This window comes from Astatotilapia calliptera, chromosome 16, assembly GCF_900246225.1.
Source record: "Astatotilapia calliptera chromosome 16, fAstCal1.2, whole genome shotgun sequence".
NCBI lineage: Eukaryota > Metazoa > Chordata > Actinopteri > Cichliformes > Cichlidae > Astatotilapia > Astatotilapia calliptera.
Genome location: NC_039317.1, coordinates 32,289,790 through 32,312,324, shown reverse-complemented (window position 1 = coordinate 32,312,324; position 22,535 = coordinate 32,289,790). Strand labels below are relative to the sequence as shown.

At 41.7% G+C, this 22,535-nt stretch overlaps 1 protein-coding gene across 1 annotated transcript in view; it reads left to right on the top strand.

Annotated features, from left to right (window-relative positions):
- Positions 1-22,535, top strand: part of adarb1b (adenosine deaminase RNA specific B1b) — a 126,974-nt gene that overhangs the window by 40,511 nt on the left and 63,928 nt on the right. The window contains exon 2 of the mRNA XM_026144966.1: positions 5,857-5,906. The gene's annotated coding sequence lies outside the window, so the exon portion shown is untranslated. The remainder of the gene's footprint in view (positions 1-5,856; positions 5,907-22,535) is intronic.

The window sequence follows — 22,535 nt, the reverse complement described above, 5'->3', positions numbered from 1 at the left end:
CGTTAACGTTAAATTGCATACCAGTTCCTGTCTTTGGTTTATCTCGAGTAACATCTGCCTCTGTTTTTGGCTGCTCATGTGGAAAGTACAGCTGTAATCACTAAGAGTGCAGAGTCTATGCAAGGAAGAGAGAAAAAACACTGAATCAGGAGCCGTGTTTGTTGGAGACCTAGCTGCACATCTTTGCTTCTGCTAGTGGGGAGAAGGGGTCATTTCAAGTTATCACCCTCCATTTCTCTGAGATTTCACTTTCTTAAAGCATTGTTTCATTTCAGACATTCTCACAGTTCAAGAGCCAGCAGCGTTCTCCGTGCTGTCACCATGAGCCTCACATCTTTTTTTCCTCTTCTGCTCATGATAGTTAGCGGAGGAGGCAAGGCAGAATCCCCAGAGCAGATAGTAGCAGGAGCTGAATATTCTTAAACTCAAATTGATGCATTTGCTGCTGCTAAATTAGCGGTAGCATACACTCGCCCCCTGAGAGACTAGGCGGCACGATGGCTAGTGTAGCCTCTGCTCCTCCTCTGTTGTGATACTCGGTCATAAGACACAAGAGGGAGGAAACACAAGGTGACTCACAGCTTATGTAACAAATCTTACACTGTGTTAACAAAAAGAAACCAAAGCTGTTATACACACACTTCGTAGATTCTCCAGTTTGATATGCAGTGTTTGTTTTTTCTTACTGCGCATTTTACTGTATTTGTATTGCACGAAACCAAGGATGGAGTGTACATGGTGGGTAATATTAGTCAATGCAATGCGACGGTGACCCAGACATTACTCATGTATTGACGTTTTGGGATCACTAAATTCTGCTGAGGCCATTCATTTGTAACAGTCAGCTTTACTTAGGATAAATCAATACGGGGTCCTGAGGACCAGATAGAAGTTAGACGTGTTTTTGTAAATATGGAGAGCACGAGGAGTATTTGATTCAGGGTGTATTGAATAGGCATGACATAGAATGGCGTGGTGTTTGATTTCGTTATAGAGAAGAATGTATTTCACTGACCTTCAGGGACTTGAGCGTCAACCCAATATTTCACGAGGCGTGTGAAATGGAGAATTAAATATGTAAGACCATATTTTTTGTTGATCGCTTGTTTTCTCCTAGATAGAAAGTTCTGCAGTTTGTGGGGTGGAAAAGCTCCTGATCCAAAGCTTAACACATTATCCATCAAATACGGTGAAGGAAATGTTACAGCATGGTCATGCACGGCTTTGCAGCGGAACCGGGACACCACATGTTTATTGATGATGTGACTGGTGATTGGAGCAGCGGGATGAATACTAAAGTGTACACAGATTGAAGATGGGTGTTACAGTTACAGCGAACTCTCTGGACTCAAAACCTTTTTGTTGATAATTTTACTGGTCTAATTTATTCTGTATTTTAACTTGTTTATGTGCTGTTTTAATGGCATTTAATATTATTTAATGTGACCACTGGTCTGTGTCAGGCCCTTCGTAAATACAGGGAGTGCAGAATCATTAGGCAAATGAGTATTTTGTCCACATCATCCTCTTCATGCATGTTGTCTTACTCCAAGCTGTATAGGCTCGAAAGCCTACTACCAATTAAGCATATTAGGTGATGTGCATCTCTGTAATGAGAAGGGGTGTGGTCTAATGACATCAACACCCTATATCAGGTGTGCATAATTATTAGGCAACTTCCTTTCCTTTGGCAAAATGGGTCAAAAGAAGGACTTGACAGGCTCAGAAAAGTCAAAAATAGTGAGATATCTTGCAGAGGGATGCAGCAGTCTCAAAATTGCAAAGCTTCTGAAGCGTGATCATCGAACAATCAAGCGTTTCATTCAAAATAGTCAACAGGGTCGCAAGAAGCGTGTGGAAAAACCAAGGCGCCAAATAACTGCCCATGAACTGAGAAAAGTCAAGCGTGCAGCTGCCAAGATGCCACTTGCCACCAGTTTGGCCATATTTCAGAGCTGCAACATCACTGGAGTGCCCAAAAGCACAAGGTGTGCAATACTCAGAGACATGGCCAAGGTAAGAAAGGCTGAAAGACGACCACCACCGAACAAGACACACAAGCTGAAACGTCAAGACTGGGCCAAGAAATATCTCAAGACTGGTTTTTCTAAGGTTTTATGGACTGATGAAATGAGAGTGAGTCTTGATGGGCCAGATGGATGGGCCCGTGGCTGGATTGGTAAAGGGCAGAGAGCTCCAGTCCGACTCAGACGCCAGCAAGGTGGAGGTGGAGTACTGGTTTGGGCTGGTATCATCAAAGATGAGCTTGTGGGGCCTTTTCGGGTTGAGGATGGAGTCAAGCTCAACTCCCAGTCCTACTGCCAGTTTCTGGAAGACACCTTCTTCAAGCAGTGGTACAGGAAGAAGTCTGCATCCTTCAAGAAAAACATGATTTTCATGCAGGACAATGCTCCATCACACGCGTCCAAGTACTCCACAGCGTGGCTGGCAAGAAAGGGTATAAAAGAGGAAAAACTAATGACATGGCCTCCTTGTTCACCTGATCTGAACCCCATTGAGAAACTGTGGTCCATCATCAAATGTGAGATTTACAAGGAGGGAAAACAGTACACCTCTCTGAACAGTGTCTGGGAGGCTGTGGTTGCTGCTGCACGCAATGTTGATGGTGAACAGATCAAAACACTGACAGAATCCATGGATGGCAGGCTTTTGAGTGTCCTTGCAAAGAAAGGTGGCTATATTGGTCGCTGATTTGTTTTTGTTTTGTTTTTGAATGTCAGAAATGTCTATTTGTGAATGTGGAGATGTTATATTGGTTTCACTGGTAAAAATAAATAATTGAAATGGGTATATATTTGTTTTTTGTTAAGTTGCCTAATAATTATGCACAGTAATAGTCACCTGCACACACAGATATCCCCCTAAAATAGCTAAAACTAAAACTAAAAACTACTTCCAAAAACATTCAGCTTTGATATTAATGAGTTTTTTGGGTTCATTGAGAACATGGTTGTTGTTCAATAATAAAATTATTCCTCAAAAATACAACTTGCCTAATAATTCTGCACTCCCTGTAAACGTTACTTACGAGGCTGTAGTCTCTGCACAGATTCATCCAAATGCTACAAAACTGAGGAGTTTCTCAAGGGAGAATCTTCAGTGACCAAATCATTCACCTGATCTCAACCCAACAGAGCAGGCTTTTCAGTTACTGAAGACAAAAAGTGAAAGCACAAAAACCCACAAAAACACCCACAAACAAGCAGCAACTGAAGGCGGCAGTAAAGGCCTGGCAGAGCATCTCAGGGGAGGAAACACAGCATTTGATGATTTCCATGGGTTTTAAACCTCAGGCAGTCATTGTCTGCAAAGGATTTTCATCCGAGTATATAAAAGTAGTTTGTCCCATTACTTTTGAGCTTCTGAAAACGAGGGCGTGTATAAAAAATGCTGCAGTTCCTAAACAGCTAATGCTATGCTTTTGTTCTAGCTCTTGAACTAAGGAAGTCTGTGGTGGTGCACAGAACCTAGGAGGAGGAAACTGAGTGTAATTTGGAGGAAGATGGCTCCTTGAGGAAGCTCAGAGAGATTTAATGCATCCTGGCGACTGTGTTGAATACAGATATGAGTATGACACACATAGACTGAGTTGCACGTATGCCCAGCAGATACCACGTGGTCCACAATACAGACCCAGCTAGTCTTTTTTAAATGCACAGCTAATAGTTCATGTTTCATTGTGTAACTGGTTTGTTGGGTGTTATTGATTTGACAATAAGTAAACATGGGTTTGCTGGTGACGGCAAATATATTTTATTCCATCAGGTCAGAGAAATTTGGGGATACCGGAACAAACTAATAATTGGTGTGTCCCATCAGCCTCTGAGCAGCTGCTGTCTGGTCCTGCACATGCACATGGTGTTAGTCTGCAAACAGTGTGCAGTGAAAGTTGTTTAGCCTGATGTGCAGATTGTCACTAGTAGCTAACTTAGGCTGCTCCTTCTTCTTCCATCGCTTGTGCGATATTTCAAACTGATCTGCTGTCAAAAAATGCAAAAATGATGGCTGTCTTGTTTTAAAGACACATTAAAAACACGAAGTCGGTGACGAACATTTTGATGTACCTGCGACTGCTTCATTATTTGACTATAATGAATGCTCATAATGTGAAGCTCCAGCTACAAAGAAATGCTGGTTTGCATTTGTAACCGGTAATTTTGACTATAGAGTTCACAATTATTCAAATTTATATACTATGTAATAGGGCTGCACGATTTTGCATAAAATGAGAATCACGATTTTTTGGCCCAGAATTGAGATCACGATTCTCTCACCATTTTCTTTTCCAGTATAAATATTTATTGCACTTATTAACTGCACATCAACTTCGTAACAGTTGAGACTGAACATAAAAACAATAAATAAACATAAAAACAACAAATGTCTCACGTTTTGTCGTTGCCGCAAATGTTGTACTGCTTGAAATTCAGTCTCCACCGTTGCTCGACACTGCGTGTACAGAGCAGGTAGTGCAACAATAGAAAAATAGTTGCGGGACGGCACTGTGTAGCGTTTGTCTAGGGTGTTGATCATTTTCCTAAATCCCTCGTTTTGCACAGTGTTGATGGGAGCCATATCTTTGGTCAGGTGATAAGTGATAGCCTCCGTAATTTCTTTGTGCCTGCGGGAGTTCGACGTGTATAGGGAAGCGCTGTGTAAGGTTCCCGTTATTGATGTTTGGGTGGTTGACCGGGACGGATTTTCTCCTGTCACTTTCTCGTCATCCCTGATGTCTTCTCTGTTGTTTTTTTAGCCGCCAGCTTCTGTATCACATGGTATAAGGCTCCGCCCTTGTCATCTGTTGAGCAGGAAGAGTGAGCGCTTGTTTTCATGCAGATTACGTCCCGGATCAAAATGCGGTACAATCGTTGTCGTCTTCTTTTTTTTTCCTCTTTTTTTTTTTTAAATTGTTGTCATTTGGAAATGAGATCGCACATAAGTATGAATCGAGATTGCGATTTTCTAACGATTAATCGTGCAGCCCTACTATGTAAAGTATAAATGATATTGCAGTGATTTCATAAAGTGGATTATGGGTTAACAGCCACAGTGTTACTCTTAACACACACATTTAATGGAACTTGTGTGAGAGCATTATTCCTCATGCACTTTTCCTGGTGTCAGCGTTAAATGTGTTACTGACTCTTAAACTTTGTGGCATTTGCTCTTTTCGCTCTTTGTCACTGTTGAAGGACAGGTTTGCAGGGAAGTGTGAGACGAGTAACTTTAATTCATTTAGAAGCCTGCCATTCACTTTCAGTCCATGCTAACCTTTCTAGTGTCAACTCTGCCTGTTGTTTTCGGGACACCTCTCTGTCTCTAACAGTTACTAATGCGATTGGACAACGGCTCAGCATCTGCTCCCTGTTTACAAGTCTCCTCGGATGTGTTGCGTGTTTCTTGCCACTGTTTGTTCGTTGCTGCTGTGCTGTGTCTCGCTGCTGGTCAGAGTCGAGCGAGCCGCCCGGGGCGGGGTCAGGGATGGTGGCCGGGCAGTTTCTTCACATGCCGTGGTGATCCGTGACTGTGCTGGATGCCGGGAGAGATTCTTGACCTTGATTTGTTTCATTTCTGCTCCGGCATGATTTTCCAGCATCTCTTCAGAAGAAGTCACGTCAGCTCTCTTTAAGAAGTAATACACTCTGTGCGTGACACTATAGTCCATAACACGACGATGACAAATGGGCTGTTTGTTTTAACTGGACACAACATCACCGTAATATCTCAGTATTTTTAATAGCTATTTAGATATGTGTGAGACTGATGCAGCAGAAATGTGTCCAGGACCTTTACATGTCACACATTTTATTAATAATCTTCTTTTTTCTCCTTCAGGTTCGGCGTGTGGTAAATAGCTGCTGTCCCTCAGAGTTCTCTGCACAACGGTGAGTTCAGCAAAAGAAGCTTTTTAGTGCTTTGCTGTAGAAATGTACCACTACGCTCTCGTCATCTATTGTGGAGACAATCTAGTCAACAAAAAGTTGTTTGGAACATGCGAGACACGTTCGGTATTATATATAAGGTGACATCTGCTGACTACAGGACTCATTCAAAGCTGGAGTCCCTCCAGTGATGGTGGCCAAATGAGGGGTAACATTACCTGTCAGTGAGAAATGAAGCGGCTTCGTGTTCGGTACGAGACAGAGTTCATAAACAGCGGTGTCAGTTATATCGGCGCATGATGCCAGCACACATCACTCCTGGTATTCAGCTTTACAACACAGTGGATATTCGCAGTTTCTCTTCCCCTTTTCATGTCTTTTTTTCCCATTCGGTGTATCTGCTCCAGTGTTTCTATTTTTAGAATTGCTCAAGTACCGGGGGATCCTGCACTCTTCCCCCTTTCCTTTGCTACATCTCCTCCATTTACCCCCATTTCAGCTGAATGTCACAAGCCCTGCTCCTCTGCGTCAGGTTGATTCATTGTAAGCCGTGCAAATATGTGTATATGTTGCAGCTGTGCAGTAAAAACAAATTTTAAAAAGTCATCAGCGTCGTTGACTGTTGGGGTCTTTAGGCGACCAAGACGACACCGACTCATGTCAGTGGTCGATGTTTAGCTGTTGTTGTTTTTTTCCTCATCATTCAAAGAACTTGGCTTCGATTTTTAAGTGTTATTTTTTTTTTTTTTATAACGACTATTATTGATTTATTCATTTTTGTTACAATAAAAACAAGTGAACACACTTATTGGTTTACTTTTGCAATAAAACGCCCCTGCTGGTCATTAGAAAGCATGCAGGCACTTATTTGATATATTTTATATGTTATATACAGCACAGTCTGGATTTTGATTTCACTTAGTACCTGGAGGTTTGGATATCTTGGCCTCTGCTGTCCCAGTTTTGATCAGTATAAGCCTCTTGCTGGTGCCTATTTTATGGTTGAGCACGTCTTTAAAGCAAGATATCTTAAGTTGAATAGATACGTTATCTCTGAGAGCCAGGGACCGCTCCGACCTGGGCTGTGCTATTGACAAGAGGAGACATTTACCGTCCTCCTTGTGCGCCTCCTAAATAGTCTTCATTTTCATGCTGGGTGCCCGGCGAGGAGGAACTGTCAGGAAGCGAAGAGGGCCATCTTGAAAAGACTCTGATCGCTGCGTTTCACAACATGAGGCCTTCCCCCGCGGGGCTCAGGTGAAGGCACCCTGCAGAGAACTTCCTAAGGACTGTTTCATTTATCCCAGGGTGAAGGTGGTGGCGTAAAAAAGTATAGAAAATCATGAAGCATCATGGCCAGCTATGTCTGGCTTCGTCATCTGCTGCTCCCGCTGAGCAGACACTCCTAAACCGCAAACATCTACCTCACGGCTCGACAAGCATTCGCATCTGAATCAACCCCAAACGCACACACACGAATACAGACACACAATGCACATTTGGCGACACAAGCACATATTTGTTTGCTTACATCTTCTAATTAAAAAACAGCCCCTTTCCATACAGACATGCAAGCCAGACCTGCTGTTAATTTCCATTATTTGTAATGCTAAATTTCCAGCCAATGCCTTATTCTCTGTGTGTGTGTGTGTGTGTGTGTGTGTGTGTGTGTGTGTGTGTGTGTGTGTGTGTGTGTGTGTGTAACATTCTCGTAGTTTCTGTGATTGGAAACACAGCCAGCAGTATTGTGCCTCACCGCCATTATAGTAATGAATATTTAGTGCGGTGTTGGCGAGATAGCTGACACTGACCCAGCTACGATGTGATGCGATGCTGCTGGGTGAAAAAGCATTTGACAGCATTTCTGTATTTTTTTTAGTATTTTTCAGCGAGCAGGCGATGTGCACAGTGACCAAAGCACCAGATTTAAGAAGAAAAGGTAGCTCAGCTGTAGACTTTGTGCTGGTGCTGCCGAGGTTACTCCTTCAGATGATTGAATCTTTATGACCAAAAGAACTAGGCTAGACATATTTCATAGGTGTCATAAGTACACCGTTTTTATACATGTGTAAGCAATGCAGCAGCGCACATTTGGAGGGCTACACGACCCATGTATCAGGGAGGGAATTGGGAACAGGCCGGTAAGTCACTTTGAATCTAAAAATAGGAAAATTGTTTCTGTTTATTCAGATTTGACTGACTCCAATTACGAGTATGATTCTTCACCACATCTGCCGGCTGCAGTGTAAGCGATCCAAACTCCAGTTTGTTTTCCCGAAACCAACATCCACCTGCTCGTCTCACGTCACATGGCATCTTTGTGTCAATATCTCTCTGTGCAACTTCCTCTGTCACCTCATATATTTCTGTCCAGCGTGTTTCTGACCAGTCTGACGCTGACCAGATGCAGAAGATTAGATGACCACATGTTTTAGTTACAGGAACCCTGTAACAAGCCGAAAGCAGATGTGGTCTCCGTTGCTCAGGAAACAGATCAAACTTTTCCTGAGGATTCGAAGCAAAGTTCGATGTTTCCACAATAAATCTTTTTTAATATGTAAAAAGTCAAATATTTTAAATATTTTGCTAGAAAAATGAGAAAACGCGCAGCTGTTTATTGAAACATTTGCAAACAGGCCTGTTTTTGTTTTTGTTTGGCAAAAACTGTTTGTAAAATTCTAACGACCTTGAAAGTCAATATTTGATATGAACGCCTTTATTCTTTAGCACAGTCTGAGTCTTTCTCTCATTTCTTTAAGCATGTTCAGGAAGAGTCCTGCAGCCTCTGTGAAGGACAGTCAGAGCTCTCCTCTGCATGTTTCTGCCTTTTGTTCTGTTCTCTGGTCACACACTGCTTCAGTAGGGCTGAGGTCCGGGCTCTGGGGAGGCCAGTCCATGACTGATGGTGTCCCACTCTGTGTTTTTCCATCCGGGTGTCCTTTTACTGCATTTGGGATCATTGTCGTGCTGAAAAGTGAATCTGCTGCCAAACCCTTTGTAGATTCTGACGGTACTTCTCTGTGTTTATATTTTCATCCGTCTTGATCTCCAGCACCTCAGGCTGAAATGCTGCCCCAAACCGTGTCAGAGTTTTCACCGTACTTTACAGATGGCTGCATGTGTTCACTGTAATATCTCTCTTCTGTATTCTTCTTTTCATATTCACACACTTCAGCCTTTTCTCCCTGCTTGACAGCCATCCTTCTACTGAGACCTTTTCTGATCAGGTTTCGGTGAACAGCAGATGGATCAGCTGAAGGAACAGGTGCAACTCTCAGGTCCTTACTGGATGTTTTCCTTTTTCTTAAGGACATGACTTTCAAATACTGTTCATCTGCTGCTTTTATCCTCCACTCATCCAGTTTCATCAACATTTTTTAGGACACTGCGAACCTGCTGGGAAGTGTCAAATTTTCAGCTAATAGCTCTTTGGGAATCACTTTGCTGCCTCTTAAACGGCTTTATCTTTGGTATTTTGCATGCATTCAGTGAAATAAATCAAAATGAATTTCTCAAGCTCACGTTGGGGAAAAAAAAATCTGTTTCTTTGGAAGCAAAACGTAAAGAAATGAGGGGAGGCTCAAGATGCTTGCACAGTACTGTACTTTGGGCCGATGTCTTTACTCGTAGCAGCTTGTCAAGTGTGTCTACCTAAAAAATCAAATCCAGAGAAACACAAGGAACAAGTTATTCAGTCAAAGTGAAAGCCTGGCTGGAACAGTATTAGTTTTATTGGTAGAGAGGAGACGTGATTGTGTAAAATTGGCTTCTGCCTCAAAGTTCCTTCCATCATCTGTCCTCTAATCTCAGATTCTCATCCTCATAAATCATTTCCCTCTGATGTTGCTCTTGGAAAGCAGCTGATTAGGATGCTTTGCTGATGAGCACAGTGTGCTGTGTGAAAATCAACATCAGCATTGTAAAGTATCATAAAATAAACATCGCCTTATTTCTTAATAGAATTATGTTCCAGTGTTTTGGCTCGTCTCACTTCAGATGCCTCATATGTTGTGTGTGATCCAGCAGCCAGAGCGGTTCAGAGCACCGGATCGCTTTGATTAACGCGTCTTTATATGTGAAGAACGCATCTGGAGCTGCTTTTTTTCACACTTATTACCGACACCCTGTTAAGCTGCTTGTCGTTTTCTTTTTTTCCAGCATGTAACTGGTTATTGAACTTGTCTGCCCGTCCATCCTCGCCTTTGACCACACCGACGGCGAAGCGTCCGGTATCAAAGCCCGCATCTTTTTGGAAGCTGGAAAGCAGTGACCAGATGTGAAAACAGTGCAGTCATTCAGACAAATCTGCAATAAGCAGCTGCTGTCGCTGATAGTGTAGATTCAATCCTGCAGACTCAGTCTGCTTAGTGTTTCAATGACATCTGTTTTAAACCGCACAAACTGCCAGACAGAGCGTTAGACCATGATTGAACTTTTTATCGCTACAATGGCGGGATTGTGTTTACATATCTTCACTTTAACAGCAGCTCTGTATACCTCTTGGATAAATTATTAGGTAGGTATTATTATTTGGTTCTGACATATTGTAAATATAGTCACTGTAGGTATGACTCTACACTTGTGGCATGTAATAGAACCCCTTGGATAATATACAGGTGTATCAGAAAGAATCATCTGATTTCAAAGTGCTTTAATTCTGCAGCCATTCACTGTTTAAACTTTACTTCAGACATTTATGCCATTCATGTCTGAATAGGGCTTCCTGTCATATTAAAGTTCGTCACGTGATGTCATGTTTTAAGCACTCTGCTCAAAAGTTATTTGCCATATTGGAGATATGATACAACCACCAGAAAATGTGCATTTCCTGACTGGCTGCAGGGGTTCCTGGAGGTTGCTGGCTGTTGCTAAAGGGTTGCAAAAAAGTTTCTGCACCAAACGTCTCAGATTGATTGTTTTGGTTATTAACATTTTGCCACATTTGCCTGTAATTAGCTTGTAGTTAGCAAGTATTTATAACTGCTAAATGAGCAGTAACTAAACTTTAGAAAGTGTCATGTATAAAGGAATTGTAGAAGGTTCACCTTCAGAGGAAAACTTGTGCCTCAGCGCTGCACCAACATGTTTGAAAAAGCATCATTTTTACCTTGAACACAAAGAGAATCTGCTTCCTGTTCATGTTGCACTTTTTACAGTTTCACAACTCCTCAGAGAGTCGCTGGATCATGTTTGTGGACACGTCTATAAACTACAACCGCACCAGTATGCTAGTGACCAAATCCCAGAAGGTCGATTGTGTTCATCTGGACGTTGTTTTCAGAGGGAGAAATGTTTCGTCATTCATCCAAGTGACTAAAGCGATCACAAGGTTTTTGCCAACTGTTTGGGTAATACACATTTTTTCCGGTGGTTGCCAGATGGTCGCAGCGCAGCCTGTGTGACTGCTGCCTTATTCATTTGATCTTACATTGTCACCATGATTGTCATGCATTCAAAATGGCAGACGAATCAGTGTCACGAGATACTGTAAGTGCTCACATGTCTGTGGGAAAGCGGTGCTCTGTCAGTCAACTATTTCAGGTCATACTGATCAAGTCCGTTTCATGGATTTTGGCTAACGACTTGTGATTGACCAGTTGTTAGCCGGTGTGTGCAGATTCACAGTAAGATCCACTCGTCACTCTTACAATCACATCACAAAACACCAAGACAGCTAAAGGGCTCATATGGAAGCTTCAACATGGAAACTAATGGGTGTTAGCTGCATCCACCTTTTAGATTTCCTGTAGTAGAATCTCTTCACAACAATAATCCTGCTTGTTCATGACGAGCTTGAACTGGTCTTATTCTATAACCCAGTGCATGTGAGTGCAGAAACCACAGGACAGTTTGTGTTGCAGGTTTTAGTGAATTTCATTAATGAAATGATGAAAATCCCAAACCCCAAAAAACAAATGAGTAATTAAACAAATTTAATATTTTATCTTAAATTGTTGTGCAAATGATGCATCCTCAGTGTCATATAACCATATGGATTGCTTCTTTGTGCCAGCTGTATATTGAGCTTCTTTATTCATTTGCACATACATCCACAAATTGACTTGCTGAAGACAACACCAGCTTGGCAAGCATCACACATTAGTGTACCTCGGATCAGCCCATTTGATCAGACAGACAATTTACACAATAATTACCGACAGACTCGCAGATAAAACCGTACAGTGTTACTAATGGAAGCGCCCCCACAGGAATAAAAATCCATCACCCATGTCTGCGTTGGTTATCTGTCATTCTAAGCATAATTCTCAGATCATTTCAAATGGAAAAACCCTCCTCGGATGTCTGTGCACAGATCTGCAGAGACACATGTTTGGAAATAGCGCACAGAAATCCAAATGTGATCACAGAACACGAGCAAACACACTCACCACGAGCACAGACTACACAGCTGACAGACTCGGGACTATCGCATTACGTTTGCAGAGATAAAACAAAGGGTGGTGGTCAGCACTTCACCTTCAAACTGACATCTAATTGATGTAAAATATGAAAGCGAAGATTATTTTCACGACCAGCCTCGTGTTTGGCTCCGTTGTGACACTGCGAGATGGATTATAAACAGTCCGCGACAAAACATAATCAGAAACACATCACTTAACACACAAACAGCCATCTTTGTGTTTTTGAGAACATCTGCTGCAGTTTTTGGGGGATTTCAGTATCAGCTTGGTAGCTAACGTTAGACTGAAATATGAACTGAAATCTGCAAGTTATGCTACGTCTCCTTTTTTAATTAAACATCTTGATTACTTGTTAAGGAAAACAAAAAGTCAGGTTGACAGTGAACAGTTAAAACAAAAAAATACACAAATTCACACCTCCTTGGCAGAGGTTTGCGCTCTTAAAGGTGCTTGTTGTTGTCGCTGCTGTGCTGTGGGTGGCCAACTATTGTTCTTACTTTGTGTTTCATTCCTGAAAAGATGCATTCTTAAATTAATGAGGCTCATTTAGGTGCCACAGTGGCCCCGAGCCGACATGCTAATGCTTGCCCCGCTAATCAGCCGCCACACCGAGTCGAATCGGCGTGGTGGCTTATCAGATCAGATTGTTTTGGTCTTAACCAGTTTTCACTCAGTCCTGCTGCTGCTGTTATTACTGAATTTCTCCAGCATGTCCGGCAGGACAGAGAGCCTGTTGTGTGGTCCTCCTCACCTTGATCAGATTACACATCAGAATTAGCATAATTACAGCTGTCAGGGATTTAATTGGCGAGCTATAATTACTGCAGGTTTAAAGAGACTGTGTTTAAAGAGATGCACGTATATATGTATATTCTTGTATTTATTTGTGGATGTGTGGATTTACTTAAACCTAAAAATTAACACTGGATTGTGGATATCATGGTTGTCTCATACACAATAAAGGCAGTGAGTCTCTTAATTTAATGTAGCTGTCATTGATTAAAAATATCTGTTGTCACAGTGCTGCTGCTTTTTTGTTTGCCTCTGGTAAAACCTGTTTTAATATTAAAAAAGGCTATAAAATGCTCGTGTGCAGGAAAAACCCTGTACTCGACTCATTATCCCTGAAGTCCCCGGAGGATCAGTATGTGAGTTCAAACACTAATGAACATCAGAAGAAACATCGGTGCAGGAAAAAAGCAGGGAAGCCCAGCCTTAAGACATCAAAATGGAAATTATGAACAACTTTCTGTTGTTTGATATGTTTGAGATTGACACGGACACCTTTTCTAAGTCTCTGCTTTATTGTTGGTTTTCTGACGGACGTTTCAACTACCCGACTGGTTTTGAAAGGCGTTTTAACCATAATCAGCATAAGACATACAGATAGCCTGGGATACCTAGCTGCAGGATGACAGTCATGCACTTGGTGAATATAAATTCTGCCTGAGTTGCACTTCATAAAGTATCTTGCAACCAGATTCAGAGATTGCTTAAAATGAATCACAGCGTACCCCCCCTCTGCCTCACTGAGGGTGCAGTCAGTACAAACCAGATGGATTGTATGAAGCTGCTCTAAGGGTAGCAGAGGTAGGGGAGAAGCGGAGCGATAAGAGATGGAGCTGCGGGGTTTCAAATATTAATAGAGACGGAGTGTACACCAGACATTGTGCATGCATGAGCTGTTTTTGTACACTCCAGGTTTTCAACAAGCTACGCACTCCCTACCACCGCATAGTAAACCCATCAGTCTGTAAACAGTGGTAGCCAGGAATCATGGAAGTGTAGATAAATGGACACGAGGTCTGAGATAGATAACGATGATGACATACTTACAGTCAACCCTGCTATATCACCGACGTCCTGTAGTGACGGCACAAGAGCTGTATGTCTGCATCTTATAAGCTATCTAAACAATAATATTATCGTTGTAGCCTTTATCATATCAAAAACCTACCAACTGAAGGAGAAAAAGTGTTATTTTTGCCAACATTACAACTGGGATTATGTCTGTATATTAAACTGCAAGTCTTTTAGGATTTAAAATCGCAGATTTGCATCGCTCTGATATAACTGGTATCAGATAACATAATGCAGTTGCTTGTTTGTGAAGTCCTCCCACGGTTCTGCTTAAAATCTACAGAGGGTGAGAAGAATAGGCAGGAAACAGCCAACTTTTCTTTTTTTTGTTATTTGCCAGATGAGAGAAATAACACTCACCCACAGCTGAGTAAATTTACTGACCATTTTCTGTGTAACCCATGAAACACATAGCTGCTGGCTTTAACGCTGCGGCTCTGTTCTATAGCTTTTCAAGACACTGTTGAATATTTAAGTCAGAGATAAGAGTTGTGGCTCTTGGGATTTTAAAATAGCACTTAAACAAGATGTTTTATGTGGGAATACACAAGTTCTGTTGTTTGCATTTAAATCATATTCGCTAAAAACTTAAAACACTTCTGATATCACATAAATAAACTGCTCACAACTTATCCACAAACCAAGCTTCTCCACCCACAGACTCTTTGACGGGGACAGATCCCCAATAGCACCACTGTCACATCTGGACCTGAAACAGTAGCCATCATTTAACTGTAACCTGCACACAGAGACGAATCATTAAGCCACAAACTGACTTCTGAAATGTCACACAGCTAAAAATATCTCAGGATTTGCTGACATTTTGCTAATTTTAGACACCGACAAAGTGTAGTGAAGCTAATGATTTTAGCTTTTACAAATCTGCGTAGTCTGAAATCTTGATTTTTGTTTTCAGGTTTAAAAATATTAAAAATATAAGAGAAAATAAATCATTTTATTCAGATTTAGCCAACTAAGATTTATCCTGGCAGAGAAAGCCCCATCCTTACACCACAGCAGATTGCTCTCGGTGGGTGATGTTGACACCATGCCTCAAACCACATGATTCACTGTCCCTTACTGTCGTTCTCTCCTTTTCTCACACAGGCAACAAAGCGTACTTCAGCAATGCTAGTGTTTGAAAATAGATTTCCCATGCAGTGAAGTTATTTGTTGATGTTCTTTCTTTTTTTTTTTAATCAACTAGCTTAAATGCCAGGTCGTGACATTTCAATTTGTGAAACATTTACAGTGTCTTTGTTGGAAAAACTTTGAAAAGAGTGAATGTCAAAGTTGTAACACCTTGAAATGGGGCGTATTTTTGTTCTGATAAAACAAATGCAGTCGAGTCAGCTCAAATACTGAATAATCACAAACTGCATGCTTTGATTAAAAACAAGCACGTGTATAAATTACAGGTCAAAAGGTGCTTCAGATAGAGTAACTTGCAAAGATTCATTTGGTGCGTGTGTGTGTGAGCGTGTATTCATATCTTTGTGGGGACACAAATTTGAAGTTTACTATACTTGTGGGGCCCAACAGCCCTTATGGGGACCAAAATCCTGGTTCACACAAGTTTGAAGGCATTTTTGAGACTCAAAATGTGGTTTTAGTGACAGAGTTACAGTTTGGTTATGGTTAGGTTTAGGGTCACGGTCAGGGTTAGGCATTCATTTTCATGGTTAGGGTTTGGGTAAAAGGCTAGGGAACGCGTTATGTCAATTAGACGTCCCCACAAGATATGAATACCCAACATGTGTGTGTGTGTGTTTCATTATCTCCATTGAGTGAATAACATTTGTGATCTGTAGTGATGTTGTTTTCTCCCTGCGGCACTCGGCCCTTTCAACATGACTGCGTCATGGCGAGTTGGCTGTCACATTTTTCTGGAATGATCTCCATTATATAAGAACTGAAATAAGAGGAATAGTTATGCCAAACTGACATACTGCTAAACACACGTGGAGTTGCTGTCGCACACACTCACGTTTTCAAATGCTCCAGTCGGTCGCCTTACATTGTGGTCAGCACCATACTGGTGGACAAGTCGGTTACCAGCATGTCAAAAAATTATTATTTTACTTTGTTTTGAGATTAATGTTAATAGAAATATTTAAACTAGTTAGCTTAGCGGTCACGGTTTATTTTATAATAAAATGGTTGCGCTATAATATTTATTTTACAGAGCGTGGATGTGGAGGTGATGTCACCCAGTGCTTGTGGTGTTCAAACATTTGTGTTTTGGCTGCCACGATGTAGTTCTCCCGAGTATGACACTCGACTCGACTTATTTTGTAATCCTGGCTGTAAAATTAAAAAATCATTGTCATATTTTAGGATCCATCTGAATTTTCTCTACAGCTCTAGATGACGTCACCTTATATGGATGAAACCTGGAGCGCTAATTTATCAGTGATAACCTGTTAGCTTGGGTGGCAGACTGCATAATAAACGTTGACTAATTAATGCTAAGCAGCACAGAAAGAAAACACAAGAAAACTGAAGCACAAACTTTGTAAAAGTGATTGTTTAAACACTGCACATCGCTGTGACGCCTGTCAGGATGAGTCTGAAGGTTTTCACTTTATTTTTTGTCATTTTGTCAAAAACCTCTATGTGCTCTGACTGAGGAAGCAGCAAAGCAGCGTTGGTTATGCAGGTGAAGCATGTAGATCGCTAACCAGAAGCTCCATGTCCAGTTCGTGTGTTTGTGTTACCATTTCTGGAGGGCTCATCAGAAATTAAATGTGCTGTACTGCAAAGGCTGTAACAACATTCTTTCATTTTCTGCTGTTAGCCACTCGCACACTGCACTGACTGGTTTAACTATTCCTGTGAGGACACTGGTTCCTCAGATGCAGGAAGTTTGTTTTGTGTTTGTTCATGTAGTCAGCAACAGAACGTTTGGCCTGCTTTGCTAGTAGATATTTTAGAGTTTGGTGAAGCAGCTTTAGTAATGAAATAACGGTGGACTGTGATCTGATGTCTGCATCTGGATTTAGTTGAGGCAGCTGGTTCCACTGGTGCGTCAATCTGTTACATAGTGATGCAGATACATAACAAAGGAAACCTCAGCAACCAACACATTTTCTGTGATTAAGAATAACTGTGTTTGGCACTGATGTCGCCTTTGTAAAGGTACGAAGGCGACATCGACGCTGTACGACGCTGACCGTGAGGGAAAAACCTAAAAAGCGTCTTTGAAGATTTCATCAGAGCTGAATGGCATTTATCACTTTGACTGGAGAACACAGCGCTTCTTTTGACATTGCAACCTTGCTTGTGTAACGCATCAAGCTGTTCAGCCATTCTGCCATAGCAAGGTTTCTTCAAGCCTGTGAAGTTTGCTGATAAAATTAGCACAGCAAATTAGCAATGATGAGTCACTCATTATCATCCTGGTGTATGTTGGCAGGGGGTGGGTTGTTGTGGGCTGCTACGCCTGTGCAGGTCTTCTATTTACAGGAAAGCAAATGCTCCAAACAAATATAATATATGTGGGAAAAAATCAATTTGTTTTCATGATAAGCAGAAGGTTTGCGGTCATAATTATTTTCACAGCTTTCAACATCTAGATTTGCTGCCTACAGCTGACTAAAGCCCGTTGCGCTGTTCTGGTTTGCCCGTGGTGTTTTGCCGAGAGGAGTGTCATTCTGGAGGTGGTGTTCCATGAAAGTTTTGGCAGGATTTCAAACAAGAGCGCTACTCGAAGTAAGCTCCCTGAAATGGAGATAAATGCAGTAGAATAGCTATTTAGTTACTCAGAGCAGCTCTGCTTATTTTGGGGGCTAATCTTTAATTGAAACTACCTCCTGCAGTTTGTTTGTGACACTCTGCAGTTGGAGTGCTGCACATTAGGGAAACAATTCAGAGGTTTTAAGAGAGCTGACGCTGTTTTACCTGGAATCCAGCAGGTTTTAAAAGAGAGCTTAAAATATGCCTGGTAATGTGTTGTTGAACGAGAATGTTATTAATGCGAATCTTTGACGAAAATAAGGCATTGCAGAACATTTTACTCCCTCGCTTCCTTTCGCAGCGACGTGTTTGCCCATTCGTCCATTTCCCTCCTTTTTCCTGCTTATATACAGTAAAAACGTATGACCTCTGTAGCTCATTTTAAAACCTACACTCAGATGTGCTGCTGATGTTGTGGTGTTGTCAAATGCCGGTCCATTTGTGCCCGCTCAGTCAATATATGAAAAATTGATGCGATAGAAAGAAAAATGTCTGCCTCTTGAATGTTGCATGTCGTAAAATCACAGAAATTTGCTGGCATGTTTAAGTGCTCCTCTAAGCAGTCAGATGACATTATGTATCGTTGGCTGATTTGACGTCGCTCCAGTGGTGGGAACAACTTCTCCTCCCTCCCCTAAACAATCTTCTGCTGGTGTGTTTTTTGCCTGCTACACTGGAGTGAGCATCATTGCCCTAGTGCAGGGGTAGGCAATCTCAGTCCACGAGGGCCGGTGTCCCTGCAGGTTTTAGAGCTCACCTTGGGTCAACACACCTGAATCACATGATTAGTTCGTTACCAGGCCTCTGGAGAACTGCAGGACATGTCGAGGAGCTAATTTAGCCATTTAAATCAGCTGTGTTGGTTCGAGGACACATCTAAAACCTGCAGGGACACCGGCCCTCGTGGACTGAGATTGCCCACCCCTGCCCTAGTGTCTCCTTGAGTGTAGTGGAATGGCTGGACAGCGGTTGAAGTCACTCTGAACAGACCTGAGCGGCGGTATTACGGCCCGGGAACACCGGCGTCAGCGCTGGGTGCTATCAGAGGCCCAGGGTGAGCTCCAACAGGACCGAAAATAACCAAAAACAGCCCATGACCTCATTGTCTGTTCATGTTAAAAATGTTGCTGCCAATTGTTTGTGTCTGTTTGCCTCTGCTTGCTTCAGCCGCCGCCAACCTTTTAGATGCCGGTTTGTCCCATTATGTCACTTCCTTTCAGCTCTGTTACATCCTGCTTTCTCTCATTCTGCTATAATAACAAGCATCAACCGTACAGCGTCTTTCTCCGGCGTGTGATGAATGCGCGCCTGATCTGGGGGCATTTATGCAACAAACCGCACCTTATTCAGGTTTACTTGTTTTCCTGCCTCTATAGTTGTGTCATCATCGCAGCGTGGCTGTAACCAAGTTCATGTTAGGACACTAGTTATATAAACTCTGCCCGGGGCATTTTACCACACCAGCGCCAGCCTGTTACAGGCCCTACACAGTACACGGAGTGCAACCTCTGCATCAGTTTTCATTCAGAATTTGGGATTAAGAGTGAAAGTAAAAAGCACCAAGACAAAAGAAAGCGTGCGAAACAAGGCTTTCTTTTTTGTCCTCAGTAAAGTTGAATCTCTGCAGCCCACTGAATGTGACCTGGAAGGTCAGGGCTAGCTAAAAACGAACCGCACACGTGTGAGTGCGGGTGTATCGGTTGAAAAGGAACACTGTGTCATTGAAGTCCACTCAAGTTCAATGATGGCAAATCTACCCATAATGCTTTGTAATACACCAGAGAGAGAGTCTCTCTGGGCTGCAAATTACCTCTCACATCTGCTGCTGCTCTGTTCCACGAGTAGCCCGAAATAACACACACACACACACACACACACACACACGCACGCACGCGCACACAAACACGCACATGAGCACCAAATTCCAAGAGAGCGGCGATTTGAATTGATTATGCTGTCATAAGTGATGTGATGATGTGCTTAAACAGAGGTGATTGAGGAAGTTGCTTTAATTGATTGTTCTGTCAATCCGGCGAATATGGCTCGCATGCAAATTCTCATGTAGAATTATTGCAGATTGTGGGCACAGCGAAGACAGACAGATTGTTTCATGAATACTCAGTATCGTCTTCCTGTTCAGAAGCATCTATTGTAGCAACTTGATGCCTTCTTTCAAACGAGTCAGGCTAATACCGCGGTCCGCGCAGGGCAGTGGCTCAAATGTCAACAACGCAGAGGTGAAATATCGAAATATCGTGACATGCCAGACCAGATCTGCAAAGCAGACCAGAGAGGAGACGGAAAACAAAAAGTGAGCCGAGGTGAGTCCAGCAGACATTTTCCTTTGAAGTTCTAATTTGTTGTTTTCCTGCCGGCAGTGAAGCATCCATGCCTGACAGGAGAATTTGAAGCAAATGGGGCGGATCTCCAGAGCCACACTTCAGACGGGGAAATTTCTCCATTGCAAATTTAATGGAGTTTTCGAGGCGGATATTTGGAGACGGTTTCAGTGAGAGTTGCGGGAGTTTTTTGCAAACGGGGTTACCAGCAACCTGGTGGATATTAAGAGGAGATAAATTGTTAATCGTGTCTAGTAACCAAAGCGGTCACAAGACGAGATAAGGGATCAGCTGTTACTCAGTAGCTGATAGTACAAGTTAATTCATGGATCACATTCATAATGTTTTATTCATGAAATAGTAAAGAAGAACTCACCAAGCTGCAGTATCTGGATGCAGCAGTGTTTATTTTTATCTTTCAGCCATACAGAACCAAACACAACAGTAATATTTAAGAGACCTTCTCTAGTTTCCCACAGAGCAAAGATTTCATGAGAAAATGAATATTTTCTTTTACACGTCACATAGCACAATGACTGCAAGGTGAAATATAAAGATGTAAATATTGCAGGTAAATCAAAAGAAATAAATTGAACACGTTTCTCAAGACTAGAAAACAAAAAACTGTGCATAAAGTTTATTTATTTATAATAATTTATTACTTATTCTCAGACTAGTAGGTGTTCTTGATACACTTATTCAAAAGAAAATTGTGGTAGATATTATTTTGTGATGTTATTGTTGTTAGAAAAAGATTGTAGCCCATAGATAGGATGCTTCTATAAGGTGGATGAATGCTAAAAACAGGTCATTTTAGCCCATTGCTAGGTGGTTTCTAGGCAACAGGGTAACGTCATAACATCTGATGTGGGTCAGAACCTCTAGCGGCTGAAGATGTATGTCTGTGCCAAGTTTGGTTGCTCAACTCCTGACGGTGTAGAAGGAGTTTGCAGTCAAAGAAATAAACACACAGAACACAGATTTCTAATGTTATAGGGGCTGATTTTTGTTTCAATAGAAAAACTTTTTTTTTAGGTCTTCAGCCGGAGTTTATTGTAATAAATGATTTAGGTCATCATTTGAAGTTTTCTTTTGGTACCTGTTCAGTTGCAGCTTTCAGGTTCCATTTCATTCATATTTCAACAAAGAAAATGCACTCGAGGTATAGATGGCAGTGAACTGCTTTTCGCTGGCTTGACCTTTCTCTCTCTGCATCCATAAAACACTACATTTTACATTTGCATTTGCTTCTAGCACCATTTTCTCTCTGCCTCCCTGTCTCCTCTCTCACTATCACAGTCTCTGGTTTACCTTCGGTGACCAAATGAGCAAATGACTTTGAAACCATGCTTGGTCAGCATTTTGGCATCCCATTAAGTCATTAGTCCTTCAGCCCACTGTAGAGCTGTCCACCAAAACAGATGAGAAGGACTTACACCTGAGGCTGTTTCTTTTTGAAGCTTCAGAAGCGTAGCATGCTTAATAAAATGCCAAAATGACTATAAATGCTTATCCCTGTTGCCTGTATCAACAAGGTTAAAAATAAAAAAAATCAATTACAAAGATATGTGGATTATAAAACTCCTGTTTACCAGCAGTTTTCTATCTTGTGTGTGTGTGTGTTTAAAGAGTACCCATTAGCGATGCAGCACTGACTGGAGTCTTTTGGTCCTTCCATCAGAGGGATGTTGGCTGGCAAACTAAAATAGTAACCCTTATGTAACCGTGGCCTTTACCCGGTGAAAGGAGATGTCAGCGGCAGTTCTGCAGCATAATGGCTTCATAACTTTCTCAGAGTGCAACTACTAAGCAAAAACAAAAAAGGCATTATAATGAGAGAAAAATAGCTGTTTTTGTACTTACAGATATGTGCATGTCTGTCCTGCAGAAGTGCAGAAACTGTGCTACATTTTATTCAAAGAACAGATTTTAATTTTAATTATTTTGGATTGTTTGATGAAACAATGGCACTGTGCAGACTAGGGCTGCCACAAACGATTATTTTGATAGTCGACTAGTCACCGATTATTTTTGCGATTAGTCGACTAATCAGATCATCATCCATTGAACGTAAAAGTACAGCTTATTGCACCAGCAGCATCTGCTCTTATATAACTATCATTAGCTTACAGCTTTAAGTGTTTAAGATCTGTGCTAACTAAAAATAAAGACAAGATGATAGTTAATTGAATTCTAATTAAATGTGCAGATTGTTTCGGTGGAGTTTAATAACCTCAGCCGATTTACTCAGGAACAAATAAAATACTGAAAAAAGC